At 39.5% G+C, this 18,999-nt stretch overlaps 1 long non-coding RNA gene across 2 annotated transcripts in view; it reads right to left on the bottom strand.

Annotated features, from left to right (window-relative positions):
- The window catches only part of LOC147750782 (uncharacterized), a 248,054-nt gene that overhangs the window by 158,743 nt on the left and 70,312 nt on the right, over nt 1–18,999 (bottom strand). For both annotated transcript variants that reach the window (XR_015299859.1, XR_015299861.1), the window contains exon 3: nt 1,140–1,193. This is a non-coding gene — a long non-coding RNA (uncharacterized LOC147750782). The remainder of the gene's footprint in view (nt 1–1,139; nt 1,194–18,999) is intronic.

The following is an 18,999-nucleotide window of genomic DNA, read 5'->3' as shown; positions in this document are numbered from 1 at the left end:
AGCATTTGGAAAGAGGCATTTTCGAGGCTGCATGCTCCATCGGATATGGCAGATCGTTGACAGAGTGGGCCTCCTTACAGCGGGCAATTCTTTGTGTGAAATATATATATATATATATATATATATATATATATATATATATATATATATATATATATATATATATATATATATATATATATATATATATATATATATATATACCAAGGTGTATTGAAGTAGGAGTGGGTTTTATGAGTATCTGAATAGATGATTTATTAGGTGAGTGACTGACTGCATAACTGAGTGATTAAATGTGTCTTACTGAATGCATGGGGTAGTAAGTAATCTGTGTAAAAGTCCAGATTGCCCTGGAAGTTGTCTGTGAGCATGTCGCACATGATGCAACAGTTGCATATATATGTAGCGAAAAAGTAAGAATTCTGACAGTATGACTTGGAGAACTGCGTTAGGTTACTCAAATGTTATCAACGCTGATAAATGTAAAAGAGAGGCTTGGGATATTCCTTTTTATTTTAGAAATGAAAAACAGGAAGAATAAGTTACAACTAGATCATAGTGTATGTATTCTGGTCACAAACATACCTAACTGACAGATGGTAGAATAACGAATTGCTGCTGGCAGGATGTCTGATGGATGGCACATAGTGTGAACCGTAGAAGCACTTGTATCGCTAAATATATTAGGAGAGAGACATACCCAGTTTTGAAATATCAATCCCAAATATTATGAGAGTATGATACCATTGATTGTATGCAATAAATATACATCCGTAGAGTTCTCTCTTGGTTAACAGCTACAGGTATAGATAGACATTGACATGAGGTGACAGATTGTCATTTACTGTTTAAAGGGTATGTCACCAACTACTTGTCTGCAGTTGGAACATGGTTGGATTGAGTGGATGATGAGAGACATAAATTTATATATTTACCAATAAAGTAGCACAATTGGAGATAGTATATTGTGACATAAGGATACAGGCAGCGTACCAACAAGGTCTACTTTTATACCTGTTTTTGAGTCAAGCTGATCACGTGGACCACATTCTGTTTGATAATTTTATTCTCACTATTTTTACAGTTATGCAAAGGGAGACGTGCTTGGACAAATCACAGAGACATTGAGGTGAACTTACCAGGCTCTTGCATCCATCTCTTGTCTGTGGGCAGGCCACATGTCGGCGCAGTCACTGGAGCAGCAGAGATTGTGATGGCAGTAGGCAAAAAAAACCGAAAGCACAAGATTTGCAAAGTAAACGATGACATAGTATGGGTAAACGTATTCAAGGCCTATTCATATGTAATATGTAAATAGTAGGTGCCTCAGCATATACAAACATTGGCAGTTTTTATTTATTACAATCAAGATGAACAACTCTTCAGATTATGGTTGTGATTGTGCAGTAAGGCATACCTGTCTAAGAAGTAGGGATTTCTTGAGACACAGCATCTGGCAGCCCCTGTAGCATTCTATAGCAAAGATAACAACACAGTATATCTCCTCCTCCTCCTTAGTAAAATACCTATTCCTCCTGAGTGGCTTATGCTGCATTCTGGAGCCTTGAGGTGGCAATTGACATCTGTAAGGTCAAGAAGTGTAAGGGAAAGAGGGTAGATCCCAGGGTGATAGCTGGACATTTTGTTTGCATGGTTAGTGTTATTCAGGTGTGTGTGGTTTTGCATAGATGAATGTTGTCTCCTAATGTCCTACCACTTGCAGATGTGCATAGTGAAAGCAGAGATATCCACTTCCGTTGTTCAGAATTTCACTTACAGGGATGCTTGGCTATTTCAGTTGTGCATGTCTCCTCCACATCAAGTACAAGATTGAAGACACGTAGAACAACAACTGTGTGGAATTTGCCATACAGATTAGGTGAACTGCATCCAGGTGAAAATGTCAATCTGTCAGGATTCATGGCTCAACTTCCATGGCTCAGCCAACATGTGGGTGGAATGCTTCAAATTCAGCGTACAATAGTACCTAAACTATACTTTGAATGAATACTTGGACACACATTTTCAGTGATGGTGGTGGCTATTTTGAAGGACTGAGTCCTCAAGTTCCACAGCATTATAGCTAGTGAATTGTGATACTATGTTTCAGAAGTCAGTACTGTAGGTCGGTAGGATCCTTCTGCATGGTTACCCCAACTTTTTTCCTGGTGCTAAGCTGTTTTTGACTAGTCTGACTGGGATCCTGCTATTCAGGACCCCAGTCTATCTGCTTTCTCCCTTAAATTGGTATTACAAGTACTTAGGTACATCCCAGATGGGATACTGGGGTACCCTTACAAGTCCCTAGTATATGGTACTATGGTACCCAGGGAATAGGTACCCCAGAGGTCAGACATGGGCTGAAGCATGCATTATTCCACCCAATGGGAGACCATGCAAAATGGAACTATAGGCCTGCCATTGCAGCCTGTGTAAGTTGGTGCTAGCACCACTTACTAAAGATATAGGTTACCTATATCTAGGGTCACTTTACTCAGAACCTAAAAGTCACCCCTATTGCCGGCCTTTGAAATCCTTGGCTCTTAGTGAGAGGGTGCCCCTGCATGAGCAAGACACCCATACAGCCTACTGAGCACATTCTCCTCGGTTGTCAGTTAAGTAGCTATATGCCATACAGAGGGGCACCGCATAATTACGCAATTAAATTTTTAAAATGGCTGCAACAAATCCTATCACGTTTGGCATCAAACATGTTGGAATCATACCTCCCACACTCTAATGGTGTGGGAGGTATGATTCCAAGCACTGGAAAGCTCTCAGTGCTCCAGGTACCAACCTTCTTGACCTGGACAGCTCAAAATGGTTGCTGCCTACCAGGAGACACGATTCTGCCCTCCTGCTGCTGAGACAAACTTGAGCAGAGGAAAGCAGAACAAAAGGCATCCTGTCACATTGAGGTGTGACCACCTCCCAGACAGGATTCAGTGTATTGGGGTAGGGCGGGTGGGCTTGCCAGTGCCACTCAATCTGCCTAAGGGGCACATTTTGTGTCTTCATGCATAGTCCAGCTCATACCAGTTCTGGGAGCCATTGGCTCCTGCTCTGGCACAAAACTGGACAAAGGACATGGGAGTACACTCCCCAATGTCCAGACCCTCCCCTGTGAGTGTCCCCTGAATCGTCCCAACCCTTTCCGTAGGCTACATAAGGGCTTAAATGTGGGTGGGTCCCTAGATTCATTGTTGCACAAGATTCAGATCAGACACCACTTCAACTTCTACCGTCTGGGCACTCTGGACTTCGCTGGACTTTGTTTGGCCCGACTTTGTCTCCCTTTCAGTCTGCTGCACTGTCTGTGCCTGTGAATCATACCGGAACCTCCCAAGGCACGTGAGCATCGAAGGCACTTGAAGGAATCTCCCTTGGAGTGAAGGAGTAACGCCCCTACATTTGCAGGCACCATAACTAAGTCAACCGGTGTGCTGATCCTGAGTGCCTCCAGACTCCAAAAGGTTCTGCAACACAGGTGGTAGTTTTCCACAGCTCCCGAGGCCTGCCCTGCCCTCTCGCCAAGTTTGAGGGCAGTATACCTCGTGGGGATTACAATAACCGAACCACTGTGCAACGCGTCAACTTGCAGTTGCTAAGGCTTGTTGGCTTCCTTCCAAGAAGAACTTTGGGCTCTAAGTAGCCCCCACCTGGAGCATCGCCAGTGACCAGAATCTTGGGCAACACCATATCATGTGCAGCGTGGCCTGGATATTTTGGTGAGCTGCTTGAGGTCCGCTTGCAACTCCAGTGCCTCTGGCCTATGGCTCTATTTGAGGGTCACCTTTGCTTCTCTTGGGCTCACTTGATTGCTCGGGCCTGCCCTGACACCCCGACGTTGCTTTTTCTTCAATTCCTGCATTGTTTGCATTTGCCTAGGCCTGTTGGTGCTCCCGCCTTACACCGACCCCTCAGCACTCAACATCTTTTGTGGGGCAGCTCGTGCACAGCTCCTGGTCCTCCTCAGCATCGCTTGATTCTCACAACTGCAGAATTAAGATCATTGTCATCCATCCTGCAACACCCGACATCAGAGGTCATTCATCTACCAAGTCACCTGGTCGCTCTTGAGTGACATAGACTCTGTCCCCTCTGCTTTCATGTACATCTCATCTGGAATCCACCTTCAGTTTCCACCTGACCCTTTCTCCTCTTTCCAGCTGCACTTCCCTGAAGTTCTCCAGTGGGTTCGACGGTGGTTTCTGACAACATGATTTCTCTAGTATATTTGCTGGTTCATGAATTAACATGAATTAATTAATGCAGAGAACCTTTCCATTTGCTTAATAGTGATCGACTTTGGAGCACTATATATTATTGAACTTCTAATACTGAACCAGCAACTATACTAGAGAAATCATTTCTACCGATTAACGAAGTGATCCATTTCCTGATTTTAAATTAAAAGAAAGGCCTTAAGTGGTAAAATCACGAGCAGTAAAATTTCTTTCTACTACTACTCTTGAAAAGAGCTCTCCGGTTTCTCAAAAATTTAGAGGCACAAATTAATAAAAAATTGTCCCAGCAAAATTGTTCCAGGCTTATTCCGTCATTATACCACAAGCCTTGAGGAAGTCACGGTGGTGACGAAACGCACGTTGGCTGTCTCTGTGCGGCACAATTAGGAAATTGGAAGTCTAATTAGGAGATCTTTGTTGTGTTATTGTTTAAACGGTTTCAATATATATTTCATGTATTTCTGAAAATAAATTACTGTTGAATAATGTGAATTTGTTCTGTACACTGAATCTCTGTGATATGATGTCTCTCTCATGATCCTAGGGTGCTTTCTGTGTTATAGAAATGTATCCAAAAAGTGTTTATGATATATTTAGAGTGCCGGGGTTTTGGTGTTTGTATATTTATATTGAGTTCCATATGGTATTTAGTAAAGTGATTTATTGCTCATATGACAATCCGGAGATATTTATGATTGTTATTTCAGTTGCAGAAATGGAATCAGAGGGCGAATATCTAAAAGCCCTAAGATAGTTACCTTGTCAAATGGAATGAAGGTTTAATTAATATATATATAGTTACATGTAATGCTTTGCTTCAGTTCCATGACAGCAGCTTCACCTCAAAGCAAAGAACTTTTGTTATGTACAAATGATCTTAAGGTATATACTTTCTGTTAAGGTTAGGTGCACTGCCTTCATGATAGAATATTTAATATCTCATTGTGTCTTTAGATATTCACTTTGACCTACAGACGTCAGTGCCAGCAGAGTGATGAATGAGAGTGGTGATCCATAATGCCTGTTTTCTCTGTCATCTTATGCTCAGCTTCTACCACTGGTTATTGTGTGTGGTTGATGGTAGAATTATTGAGGGACAGAAGGCTGCATTGTTCGCATCGGATTCAGAGTGCAAGGTTAGTTCTTTTTGGTACCACCCAGGTAAGAGTGAAGTTTAGATATGCAGAGATATCCTCATGTCGTTTCCCTATGTAAATAATGCATTGTGAATTTTGTTCAAAAGGCCTTTCAGCAATTAAGTCTTCCCTTAATCATGGAAACTTTTTGAATATTTAGCATAAATCTGAAACGTATTCATTTTACAAAAGCATTTATGTTTGCAATGAAAACATTATATGAATAATTCATACGAGGATCACAATAATTTCAGCAGCATTGCTCAAGGCCAGGCTCAGAATGATTTATCTTCTACCCAAAAAGTGGATCTATAACCTACCCTTTCATATCAGTGCATTTAGTCTAGGAGGCTTTAGGTCATACAGAACATGGTTGCTTTTGTGCTGAGAGCAGTTTGCAACTTTGAGCAAATGAATACAGTTGTGTGCAAAGCATGCTTGCTTTTTGAAGCAATAAAAATCAAATAACTGGCTTAGGGAAGTTGAAGGGATGAATAATTATTTTGTTCAATTATAAGTGTTCCAGTAAATGCTGCACAAAACTGTTAAAGAGTCTTCAGAGGTATTTTACCAAGTTTTCAACTGTATTGTGGTCAATGATTTAAATTCTACCTGAATTTGTCAGTTATTCTTGAGCTTGTCTCTTTGTGTAAGGCTCATGTACTGTTTACTTATTCAAGACAGGATGTGAGAGTCACTCATTTTCAGCTTGCAATTTTCTAACTGTTTTCAAATCTCTGTTCTGTAGACAGACTTGCATGATTTTGCAGTCCCTTTTTACCATAGAAAAGAGATGTATTTCTTGAAATAAATCTGCTTAAAATGACACTCTATTTGTGGTTGGTCGTCCATATTAACTTGTGTTTATAGGATTTTAACATCCAATTGCACAAATTCATATTCACTAAAATTACCTTACCTCTCCAAGGGTCTTATTTAAAGACAGGTTGAAAGGGCCCTCTACCAGAACTATAGTAAAGTACCCTGCACACTAACTTGCTCTCCCGCTCAATTTTGAGTTGGCAGAACCACCAGATTTCTGACTCCAGAGCTTACACTAATTTCACTGGATGAAGTTTTGAGCAAACGACCAGACGGGCATTGAGCCATCAGTTCATAGATGCCACAGCATCTGCATTTTGAGGGCAGACACTGCGACATATTAGTTTTTCTCTGCAATTCCTGAGAGAGTTTAGTGTCCTGACTAGAAAATAGGATTAAGTATTGAGACAAATACTCCCAGCTTTTCAACTACCGTGTTGGGAGTTTGTTTTTGAAAAAAAAAAAAAAAAAACACTTTGCTCTGCAAGCATATTGAACATGGCCTACACTCTAGTAAGTTGCAGCGCTTTAAGCAGGGCCACCAATGTGATAGTCTGTTTTGAAGGCACAGAGATCTGTAAATGTGGGAGACTGTATACAGCCAGCTCAGTGACGTACATCCCTCCAATGACTTGGCAAGGTGGATTACAGCCTGCAATGATTTAAATAAGGCTCAAAGGGGTACATACATCAAACTCAGAAATAGCGAATCTTAAATAGCGAATTCTAAAGAATCCCTATTTAGAAATTGCTATGTCCTATGCATGACCGTTTTAGCTTTCCGAATCGCTAAAAATCGCTATCACAAATAGCGATAACACAATTGTGATGCACAGACACCGAAATAGCTTTTTGTGATTCCTCTAATAGCGATATCCCAAATAACAAAATCACTCTTAGAGAAATCGCAAATAGTCCGTCGCTTTTGATGCAGGCTGATGACATCACAACCAGGAAGTCAGCCAGTTCATGCTTTGTTCAGTGCCTAGAGAGAGTGAGAGGAGGAGGCTGAGTGCAGGAACAGAGCAGGAAAAGCAACTTCTTGGCTTGCTGACCTGTCTAGCGCAAAAAAATTTTTTTATCATCAGCATCAGGAGAGACTGCATCAACCAGGAAACACAAGCTGAAGTTCAGTGAGAGAGAAATTGAAAACCTCATAGAGGAGGTTGTAAGGAGCCACGATAAGCTCTTTGGGAAACTGTCCCTCAAGGTACCGGAGACAGAAAAGTGGAAAATATGGCTCAGGATGTAGAACAAAGTAAATGAAGTGGGGGTCACTCACCGCACAATAGAGGGCCTGAAAAAAAGGTGGTACAACCTGTGCAGCCGTGCCAAGGAGAGGATTGCGGACAGGCTGAAGGAGGCTAAGAAGACTGGAGGGGGACCAACAACACTGCCTGGAAATACACCCATGGAGGACCTGGATGAGTCCACACTCTAGCCTGAAGCTGGATACATCCGTAGGGCCAGTACTTCACAAGGTAAGATGCATGCAAGTGTCCATTTCAAGAGACATATCATAATTTGTACATCACTTCAGTTCAGCTCTAGTGTATAGATACTAACTCCAGTCCACATTTTCCTGCAACACTCAAATGTATTATGGGACTTACAGGCAGGTTAGGCAATTTGCTAGGCAAACACAATATAAGGAAGTCATACATATGAACACTGTGTGACAGATAGTAATTTAATGAGAACCAAAGTATGCTTAATGTGAAATGCTATTACCCTTACAACAAATTAACAATGCACTGTTTAACATCACAGATGCAGAAGAAGGGGAATCTGAAGACAGTGAATGCGGGGACACACAGAAGACTCAGGCTGAGGCAGGTGTGGAAACACCTGTGTCCCCAAAAATCACAGCTCCTGCCCTCACTATACACAGACCCCGGTTCCACCACTGCAGGTCATGGAAGCTGAGGAGGCGTATGAACCAGCACCAGAGACAAGCCAGCCTCGAAGTTCCCCACACAATGACACCCTAGTCACAGGTTTGGCACAGCACCATCCAAAGGCGGGGACACAGGTCATGGGCACGCATCACGTCGCAGGAGGAACAGAGTCCAAATGTCTGGGGTGGGCTGGGGAGCCAGATGCTGAGGGTGCAGCGCCTGCTGGCAAAATATATGATGTCAATGTAGGCACATCCCAGAAAAATGGCAAGCAACATTGCAGTCATGAGTAATTGTATGAGATAACTCACAAACGCTGTTGTGGAAGGCAACAGGCAGACCAATATGGACATGCAGGAGCTGAGCAGGGTGATGCAGGAGGGCCAGGTGACACAGAGAGGAAGGCATTGCCAATTAAGGATGCGCTTAGAAGGACCAAAACTGCACTGTTGTTGCATCGGTCAGTGGCCATGCAGATATAGATGAGCCATTGTTGTGGGGATGTGGCCAGGGCACTGGTGCAGGTAACTAACACTATGGAACAAATCCAGGCTGCTACTGCTGGGGGCAGCAATGTGACGGGGATGAGGGGAGTTAGGAGGCGTCCAGCCTCAGTAGACTTTCAGTGCCAGTCCCCACTTGCAGGAGGCGCACCACTCAGAGCACAACACCCTCCGGAGCCTACTTGAGGGATGTAGATGATGCCGGCGAAAGGCGTTTGGGTGTGCATGGTAGGAAGATATAGACTGACTTGGGCAGAACAATTCAACTATGGTGAGGTAACCATTGACAATACAATACTAGTGACTGAGATCCAAGTCCAAAAATTAGGAATTGTTTTTTTTGGGTGTTTAATCACTGTGCTACTTTGCCCCTGCGATGTGTGCTTCAACACAACTACATGGTTTAATGCAAGTAAATACAGTACAGTTCAATCATGCTGTGTTGTGTCTCATCATTACTCACCTCAGAAATAATGTTGTGTTATTTCTGATTGTCTCCTTTGCCCTTCTGCTTAGTTTGCCCCATGTGCTTGTCGTAGTTGTGACCCTTGCTGGTTTTCCTCCTCAGGCTCAACGTCTGTCAGTTAAATGGGTATGCCTCTCCAGGTAACAATATTGTGGCACATGGCATATGCAGCCACAATCCTGCAGCAGGTCTAGGGTCAGTATTGCAATGCTCCACCAGTCTTGTGGAGGCAGAGAACCCGACTTTTCATCAGGCCAAAGGTGTGTTCACTGACATTTCATGTGGCAATGTGTGCTGCATTATACCTCTGCTTATTTGGGGTGGCTGGGTTGAGATATGGTGTCAATATGTAGTTTTGCACCGTGTATGCTCTGTCACCTACAGGGTAGTGAGCAAAGGGTTAGTGACAATTATGCATTGCCATTTGGCCATTGTGTGAGAGGAATCATTATATATGTTTACCAAGCAGAAGTCCTTTGCCAAAATCACCCCTGAACAGACAGGTGTGAATGCCACTGTGTTGAAATATATAGGAGTCATGTGTGCTTCCAGGGTATTGAGCAACACTGTCTGTGATGATGTAGTTAGCATTGCAGACTACTTGTATATTGAGTGAATGATAGGATTTAAGGTTCCTAAATATTTATTCATTCACTGCTGGGGACAAATGGCAACATGATTATAATCTATGCAACCGATTACATGTGGAAAGAGGGCTACCTGGTAGAAGTCCTGTTTGGTCTTATTCAATTCCTGTGGCGTTGTGGGGAAGATATGGTGGTTGTGGATCCTTTTAATTATGGCGTTCAGGAAAGATTTAAAGAAAAGTGAAAGGGACGCAAGTAGGTGCAGGCAACATAGGGCCTGTACATAGGTGGGGAAGGCATGGGTCCTACGAGTCTTGCGCTGCATTAGTGTTTTTTTAAACAAACTTTTATAAAGCGCAAATTTGACCCTAATTGGGTATCAAAGTGCTTTACATAGCACCAGTGGCATTACATGAGGAAATATTCACCCCTTTGTTAGGCACATGGAGATTAAGTGATTTGCCAAGAATCACAGGATGTTCAGCGAAGTTGCCAGAACTCAAAACCAGTTCCCCAGATTCGAGGACGACTGCCCTAGCCAACTCCTCTCCCTAAGGGGTTTCTATTCTGCAACTAGATCAAGGATCATGGCACCATTCAGTCTGTACTTGTCGTATACTTTATCATCTGTTTGTCCCAACAATGTGATGCGGACTCTGAAAATGCACTCCTGTATTCTCCTTCTTCGCTGGGCTGCTGCATAGAGTCTCATCCTCCTCGCCATCACGTAGAGTGCTGCCATTGTAAAAGATTTTGAGGCCTCCTGGGTCACTTTAAATAGGTTTGTAAGGATTAACACCTGTAGGGCTTCTTTACTCATGGTTATCACCTGATTGTGATCCTCTTTAAATTGCGCTTGCAAAATTGCGAATGTCTTGGAAATCGCTATTTGCGGTTTTTAATGCATGTGTTTGTGAGTCCTTAATTGTGAACCGCTATTTGGAAGTCGCAAATAGGGAACTTGTAAATAAGGATTCGCTGAATTGAGGTTCTCAAATTTAGCAATTCCTTATTTCTGCGAATTTCATGGTTTTTCGTGAATTTCGGTTCATGCATTGGTTGTAGCTAAATTGCGCTCACAAACATGCTTTTTTTGCGATTTACATTTTTTGCAAGTCTTGAATTTCACCATAATCACACTCAGAATGAAGGTTTCATTCATATCAAGTAAACCGAATAGATTATGCAGTTGTTGCCATCTCAGTCAGTAGTGAATATAAATACCCTGCTGACCAAGGAAATTGAAGACTGAAATCATAAAACTCAAAACATTACATCATCACACCTGAAAAAGTGACATAAAAAGCAGGTTCTACAAACCCACCCACAAAACACCAACACAGGACTGTAAGAAATTGGGTTTTTGTTTGGTGGGGATGATATCCCTACTCAGGCAACAACAACAATCCTTGTTGGGGAGAAAACACAATAGTCAGTCAATTATCCTGTGGCACAAAAGTATTCAGGCTTACCTTAGAGGCAAAGATCAAAGTATTAATGCAGCACACAAACAATATTAAAGCGAAAATAAAACACCAGAAAAATCCCAAACCAAGTTAGAAAATTGTAGTACATTTTTGTATATAAGATTAGACAAAAATGAGTTGGATCCATTTGGTAGAACCAGTGACATCCACTTTCAAAACTTTAGGTAGATATAGCACCTAGTATTCACAAAGTGCCACACACACACATCTAGTGGTACAAGAATGGGGGAAAGTCACAAGTAGAGGCCAACCGTGATGAGGCATGTCTTGGATACAGCAACCAGATTAGTTCTGCTGAAAAAGAGATCACTGATACATTATCGGCTCTTATATTATCAAACTACAAAAATATTGAGTCAACAATATTGTATACAAAAATATCGACACCCAATACACAAAACAGAAATAACGCAAACATTGATAAAAAAATATTGTTTAAAAAATCTCAATTACAAAAATATCGACAACAAAAATCAAGAAGACAAAAATATCAATATAAAAAATATCGACAGCACAAACATCGATAAAATAAATATAAACTATACAGAAAATAACATTTAAACATACAAATAAACTATTTTCAATAATATAACAAAATAACATATTCTAAACATTTTAAACACTAAAAAATTTACAAAATGAATAACATTAAATAAAACAAACACACTAAAGATCCAAAAACAAATAAATAAACAAGCAATACAACATACAAAAATCACAACTATCAAAAATAAACAAATATAACTATATATCATATATGAAAATATATCACATTTATCAACATACACATTTAAATAAGAATAATAAACAACATAAAAACAAGCATTAAAAATATATATATATATATTAAACAAATTAAAAGGTAACAGCTAAAAAAATAAAAAAAGCTTTCTCCACCAAATAATTTAGACTATACCAATACACACCACCAGAAAACTCTAACTAATTAAATAAACACTATAAAAACAATCAATTAATTAACACAAATTTGACCATATAATGGACAAACACAGAGGAAGAGCAAACCTTTAAGAGACAGATAGCGGAACAAAAATGAACTACACAAACATTTATTCTGAAAATCTCTCATTAAAGGGAAGAACAAACCGTTGCCACTAAATGAATGAAATTGACTTCAAATTTTTTTTAACTAAAAATAAACATGTTTTCCTTTGAATTTCAAAGATCAAATTTCACTGAAATTCTACCTAGAAAATTCAATACAAAGATTTACATCCACAATAACAATATAATAAACATTACAAAAAATATATAACAAAGTAAGTATATGACTTAAACAACAAAAATTAAAGGATTTAAAACTAATACATTTAATAAAAAAGCGAAACATACCTAATAAATACTTTTCTTTTAACAGATTCTACAGAAGTCAACAAAACAACAACATCCACATCAACGGAAGAAACTTCATCAACTAAAAATAGTATTTTTTTATAACAAAATAAGAGTCCACATAATTGAAATATTCAAATTAACTAAAATATAACGTTTTCTTTTATGTTTCACAGATTACACTTCACTAAGGGGGTCGTTACGATGGCAGAAGAACCGCCACCCCCGTGCCGGCGGAGGAGGTCCTTCTGCCATCACACATGAAATTCCCACCGCCGAATTAGGATGACGGTGAGAATCCCAATGTATCCGTTGCAGACGGAAAGTCCATCCGCCACTGTCCCTCAAGGTGGTCCTTTTCTGCCCACCCTGCAGAACAAGGACACAGGGCAGCATTGCGGTGGTACCTGCAAGGCACCTCTGTAGGGATTACAAAATCCAGTTCCACGATCAAACTTCCCATGACAAAAACTAAGATTCACAATAGTTATTGGAGATATAAACAGACATTTAAAAAAATTAGATGGTGTTGAAATTCGGTCAAAGACATGAAGCACATGTTATGATTGAAATATAATGCCATTTCGGATTGCAACAAGGACAAATGGCAGCATTGCTGCAGTACCTGCAAGGGACTGCTGTAGGGATTACGATATCCCTTTCCACAGGTCTTTTCGCAGCGGTCATCCCATCGCAAAAAGGCAGGCAGAGGGTTACATTTCCATACAACAGGTGGCAGGCAACGCGGCATGTAGTGCAGAGAAATGCAAGCACTTTTAACATTTTGTACAGTACTGCAGCCATCAGCACCGTCTGCAATTTTAAAAGCCCTGGATGTGCCCGCCAGTATGGTGGGCACATCCTAATATGTGTGGTGGGACTGCCGCACATCTGGCAGGTGGTCCCAGCACCGCAACAATGGCAGGTGGACTGATGTCCACCCGCCATCGTACTGAGCTCCTGAAACTCCACCTAATAACTCAAAAAAGATTACCTTTGAAAACAAGCACTAAATCAACATTAAACAAAAATATTAAACTTAGTAAGTATATAAATTAACCAACAAATAGAGCACACTAATAAAAACAATAAATTAAATAAAAAAGCAAAAGATATCTATCAAAAACTTTTCTCTTCACAGCTTCTACAAACGTCAACATACAATTACATCAACAAAAATAAACTTCATCCACTAAAAATAGTAAGTATATTTTTCTCTCAACTAGACAAAAATAAAAATGAAATAAACTAAATAATCAAATTAAATGTAACACTTTAATAAAAATAACCAACAGAAAAAAAGAAACTAGTTAATCAACCACGGCCATCAATAAAACATCTAATAAGAAAATTAAAGCAAGACGAATGTAAGTTTATTTTCAAATATAATAATTATACAAACACTATTCAAGACCTTTTAAATAATAAATATATCAATACATATATTCACAGATAGACAAAGAAAATGTCAGAAGGAGTCAAATTCATAACATCACATCACAAAAAGGAAAACTACTTCTATGCTACATGGGCAACACTTATACACAAGAACTGGAAACAAAACCCATTGGAAATACTACTCCAATTCTTGCTATGGGAGAGCCACAACAGTAGAAACAAATGTAGTTAATGTCAGGGAACACAACCATCCCACTCCCAATGTGATAGAAATCAAGGTCAAAGATGCTCTAGAAACAATCAAAGGAGCAAACACCAGCTCCCAACAAACCAGTACCCAAATACTAAAAAACATATTTACTAGGGTCCCTGAACATGTCACAAGACAACTACCATCCATCCCCCCTCTAAAAAGATTAATAGCCAGAACTAAAAGAGCTACTGCTCAAACACCACCCACCCCCCCAAACGTTTGCAGAAATAGAAATCTACCGGAATACAGTCTCCCCCCACAAAGGTGAAATGAAAAAAAAAAATCTTCATGACAATAACAGTCATGAAAAATGAAGTATCATCTTTGCCACCAATAACAACATACAAAAACCGAAAAACAGCGAAATGGGGATGATGGACGTCACATTAAAAGTTTGTCCCAAACCTTTTTACCAACTATTTACCAGCCACAACGAATATGAAAACGCTAACATCCCCTTCATATACTCTCTACTTCCCAATAAGCAAAATACCACTTACACAGAGCTCCTTACAATAATAAAACAACACACTAACAACTACTTTCCACTAAAAAATAATCATTGACTTTGAACAAGCAATGATTCATTCAATTTTGTAAATATACTCACACACTGCAGTTCAAGGTTACTATTATCACTTCAACCAAAGTATATGGAGACGCCTACAAAAATCTACTCCAAGTATAGATTACGCCACGAATGGCAACCTTGCCTATCAAATACAAAAATGAACAGCCCTGGCCCATGTGCCAACAACTGAAATAGCCAACCACTATAGCATACTTCTTGAAAGCCCTTTTTACCAAGCAAATGAAACAAAACTAACTCCCTTCCTAGACTACTTTGAATACACTTTGATGGGAAGAATACATAGGTCAGGGCACAGTAGACAGCCAAAGTTCCAAATCCCCTGGTGGAACGTCTATGATAGCACTTTAGCTCAAAAAGCTAAAACTAATAACAGGTTGGAAGAATAGCACAATGCCTAGGAAGAGGACAACCATCCTCACACAAACTAATAGAAGCCATAAGTGATAGCACTCTAGCTCAAAAAGCTAAAATGAATGTCACAGTGGAAGGATGACACAATGCCTATGAAGAGGACAACCAACCTTGCATAAACTAATAGAAGCCATAAAAAAGAATAGAGCTATCGAGAGCTAAAGCTACAGCAATCCCTAACTAAAATTGGCCCTAAATTCAGTAAACAAACAAAAGCAATGTATGATTACCTACAAGATAAAACTAGACTACTTCCAAACACCAAAGGGCTAGAATAGCTAGACATGATTGCTAAATCAATACAATATACAAAAAACACTCCTAAACATCATAAGCATTTTTAAATCACAAAATATTTAAAATATACTATTCTACTCTTTTTTAAATTAATAATTATAATGATGTAATTTTAAAATTGAAAATGTACATAGAAATATATGACATAGTATAATTGTTACATTAAAAAAGAAACAAAAAAAACAAATGTAACCAAAAACATATGCCATCCTTAATAATACAAAATAACTTACAGTTTTGCTGCAGCAGACGGTCCTCAAAAATGAACAAATCCATAGTAGATAAATCAAAAGATTAAGCCATTCGAAAAGGAAGCCCCTTAAAATGCAAAAATACTGTAGAAAACAAACGCCGACGCAATCGCCTCAATAAGGAAACCGTCAAAAACCCAAAAAATAGAGTAAAAAAGATCTCCAACAAACCCGAAAAATAAAAGGAAATGTATAAAATGCACTTTTTTCAAAGAAACAAAATACATTTTCCTTTTTAAAAAAAATAAATGTGTCATCAGCACCATCCCTTCACATAACGGAAAACCTGTAAAGAAAAAAAGAACCCCCTTCCACAATAAAATGTACAAACCCAGAAGCATTAATATCAACAATAAATACAACATAACATAAGTAAACAACACATAACAAACACCACATAATACTCTATTTCTACCCAATACTACGTCAAACATAAAACACTAAACTACCAAAAGACATAACTACACCAAAAATAAACAATTAATGTCCTAACAAATCTAACTACACTGCTACACCCTCGCCCCTACCCTAAAACTACCTTAAAAGTAAAATAAATCAGACTTACCTTAACCCACGAAACACAACTCCCAACGCGAGGTTCTGTCTTGCAAAATGACCTAAAAACGAAACAGATAGACAGAAAAGTGAGAAAAGGAAAAACATGGCTGCATAATAAAAAAAGAAGAAAAACTCACTCCCCATAGTCAAGAATGGGGAAATGTAATACACATTCCAAAAGAAATGTATATTTTTATTTATTGTAACATACATTAACTATTATATTTCAAAACTAAAAATATAATATTTTATATATATTAAAATGTATGCTTGTTTCATGTACTCACCTTCAAAATATAAAATTACAATAAAGCTATTGTAAATGTACAGCCAAAATAATAATGTTTTATAAAAAATGTATGATACAAAAATATATTTGTAAAAAAAATTGCTAACTATTTAATATATAAAATATAATTTTATCAGTAATAATATTTGATATACTGAACAATTTTGTTTTTACAAAATATACATTTGTAAAATGCATATATCATTTTAAAACAAAAATAAAAATTCAAAAAACATTTTTATTTAAAAAATGTAAATAAAAAGGTACTAAAATATTTACTTTTTCTCATAAAAATTATAAATAATAAAAAACTAAGGGGTCTATCTGGATAGCGGGTGGGTCGCCCCGCCAGGCTGGCGGTAGGCACCGCTGCCCCGGTGGGGGCCACGCATGAATGACCCCCGCCATATTAGGGTGGCTGGGGGGGGTCCGCAGTGGACCGGAAGACCGGGCGGAAAACGGGTCTAACATGGTGGTGGTGTCTGCAAGACACTGCCGTCCATATTAGCATGCAGGCGGAGATGTGCCTTTCCATGGTGGCATTTCCGCCATGGAAAGGCATGCGGTCTTTGCCTTTGACGGTCCGTAGTGGGCCCCCACGAAGTTGGGGGGCTAGGGGGTGCACATGGGGTTACTTATGGTACCCACTTGCATTGGCATGGACAAAGTGGCAGGCACCGTGCGGTGCCAGTCACCTTTTGCATGCCAATGCACAATGTGCATTCCCAGCATTGTAGCGGGTGGTGCTGTGAGAACCGCCCACCACAATGCTGGGAATAGGGGATACCACGGTCACAATGGAGGTGACATCCTAATTGCAGGTGCGGGACCACCGCACTCCTTGCGGAAGGTCCCTCATTCCATTACGGTGGCGGGCAAATCATAATAGACCCCTAAGTCTTTATAATTAAAGAACTACAAACATATTTACTTTACTATTACATGACTATACTTCAGAAAATGTAAAAATTTTCAAAACTGTTAAAATAAATGTGCATGGAAAAATATATTTTTCATTTTGCAATGTACATGAAAAATATATGTTGAAAATATATTATGCTCAATAATATATTCTGAATTATATCAAACTTTCTGAATCTTGTTTTTAATATTGTCTAAAATTGTATAACAAATCTAAACAAAAACAATGTAATTGCTTTTTAATTTGTTTTATTCCGCATACCACCAAGAGCGTCTGCAACTCTCAGGGGACTCTCCATCTATCTAACTGCCCAGCGGTTACTGCATTCGCCCATGTTCCTGACACCATACAGGACCTTCCCCAATATTGGTGCCTTGGCTTAATCATTGGGATAGATGATCACTGCCGAGGGTATCGTACCAAGATGAAAATCAGACCTTATCACGATAGAGCAGCTCGATTCTGTGCCCTGATTCAACCTCCATATCCTGCTAGCATCCCTGAGGCAATCGTCTGCTTTCGGGGGATAGGGTCTTTCCACTTCATACATATTTCCCGTCTAGCTATTAGTATCAAATAGAAAAGCAGTCTCTAGGATCGTCGCATGGGATTACTGGTTATCTCATCAACTCCAACTAGGAAAAGCATTGCATTCAATATAACACCACACCCATACTATCCTTCAGGGAGAGCAATATATCTCCATAATAAGCTCTTAGCTTGGGACATTGAAAAAAGATGGGGACGTCAACAGCCTCTAGGTGTCCACACCTTATATACTTGGGAGGAGGCTCGGGGGCAAACTTTGTAATTTTAAACTGTGTTCAATAGAGTTGATTAATGGTGAAGACGTGGTTCCTCTTCAGATTGGCGGGTCTAACAATGGAGTATAGGAGCCTCAAAGAGTTATCCCGAGTCAATTTAATGTCCTCTTCCTGAAATACTCCACTCCATGCTAGGTGGGGGGGGGCGATAACTTATTCAACTCAGCCTCCAGATGTTTTTCGTACCACCTTGGAACCTCCTTACTTTTAGGTATTATATCTTGAAGAAAGGTCTCTAACTCCCAGTTGCCCCCTAGCTCCTGTTTGGAGGCAGTGAGTCAAGAGGACAATTCAATAAATTTAAACTGGGAGAGATTATTTCCAGTTTTTGCCTTAAGGACTTCCCATGGAAGCAATCCCTCATTTATCCTAAAGTCTGCCCATGTATTAAGACCAGCTCTCTTAAGTGGGAAACTTAATATGGCCAAGATACCCGCCACCCCCTCTCAACACAATCCCCAAGAATTGGGAAACCGGAAACAGTTCTTGAATTTTTGGAAGGCGGGAAGGGAGTCACCCTTCCCGGCCGTATTTATTAAAATATGAAACAAAAGAAAACATTAAAATAACAGTTTCATATAATGTACAATTTCATTTCCACATTACGATGTTGGCTAACCTTAACAGATCTCTAATACAAAGGTTCTCCTAGCCGAACTAACAGCCTACAAAACATTTGACTTGAAATTGTACATCCTAACGTTA

Source organism: Lissotriton vulgaris, chromosome 1_1, assembly GCF_964263255.1.
Source record: "Lissotriton vulgaris chromosome 1_1, aLisVul1.2, whole genome shotgun sequence".
NCBI lineage: Eukaryota > Metazoa > Chordata > Amphibia > Caudata > Salamandridae > Lissotriton > Lissotriton vulgaris.
The sequence above is the reverse complement of the archived record's forward strand: the minus strand, read 5'-3'. Positions and strand labels throughout refer to the sequence as shown.